The 1185-nt window shown below is 38.1% G+C and overlaps 1 protein-coding gene across 1 annotated transcript in view; it reads right to left on the bottom strand.

The window, feature by feature from the left end:
- Positions 1-1185, bottom strand: part of LOC103147774 (A-kinase anchor protein 6) — a 169460-nt gene that overhangs the window by 129966 nt on the left and 38309 nt on the right. The gene's annotated exons all lie outside the window — the stretch shown is intronic.

Below are 1185 nucleotides of genomic sequence, written 5' to 3'. Positions count from 1 at the left end.
CATAAGCTTGAACTCTACCAGCTGTATGTGTGTCGTTTGTCCTTGTGCTGTAGATGTATGAGTAGGTGAAGGCAAATATAATTTTCTTTTAACAAGGAAAGCTGAGAGTTTTGGGATAACTGCAGCTGACAAAATTTCTAATTCAGAAATAATAGAATTTGTTAGGATTAGGTGACACTGCTAATGCACACAACAGGCTAAGTTATTAGACTGACAACAAGAACATGTCATATCAAACATACACTGCTGGGATGGAAGTAAAGGACTCGGGGGGGTGGGGGGGGAGTTTGATTAGAAATTCATTAAATAACCTAAATTGAAAAAATGGAAATATTTCATTTGATCCATGAGGACATGTTCTTGCACTGCAGATAGATAGAGATAGAGATAGAGATAGAGATAGATAGATAGGTAGGTAGGTAGGGATTGTTTTGAGATTTCTCGCTTTCATCTAAGCTCAGCTCTGTTCCAGCAAACAGCTGAAACAAATTAATTTACTAGCAGGTATTTTGATTTAACAAGCATTGAAATAAGGTTTTGATATCAACGCCACCAGGCACAAACTTTATGCAGCAACAAGTCAAAGTTATTTTAATGAAAACTCAACTTTTAAATATAAATTCAAATATTAAGAACATAACCACTTCTCTAGAAACAAACCTATTGAGTTTGTTAGCTCTTTCTGAGCGTTTTCCTTACTTATAAAGTCTGACAGAACATGTGAACAACATCTCTTTTCATCACTGTCCTCTGGCACGTTCTTATTTTGCTATCCTCTCTGTCATTGTGCATCTCTACTCCCCCTGCTGGGCCAATCAGACAATTGTTGATGTAAGTCTGTTGTCTGTCTGTCTCCCACTGTTCACAGATAGACTGGCATGCCACAGAGTCTCCAAATACACAGACATCTCACACTGAGGCCATTAATGCTCGCACAGACAGCCCATACTATGTAATCACACGATGCATAGGACACTTAGCTAACTGATGGATTGTTTTTTTTTTTTTTTTTTCCCAGCCTTTGCATTGTTTTTGGTTCTTAGTGAATATTAAAACCCACCAGGTATAATGTCTCGTACAGCGCAAAAGGAATCGTGGCTTTCCATCTACAAATACATCCAGTCCCTGTCTGGAAGACGAAGGAAATATGTGACCAGAATGTAGTCTTGGTTTAGACTTGACAAA

This window comes from Poecilia formosa, unplaced genomic scaffold, assembly GCF_000485575.1.
Source record: "Poecilia formosa unplaced genomic scaffold, Poecilia_formosa-5.1.2 Scaffold189, whole genome shotgun sequence".
Taxonomy (NCBI): Eukaryota; Metazoa; Chordata; class Actinopteri; order Cyprinodontiformes; family Poeciliidae; genus Poecilia; species Poecilia formosa.
Note: the sequence above shows the minus strand (reverse complement) of the source record. Positions and strands in the feature narration are given on the sequence as shown.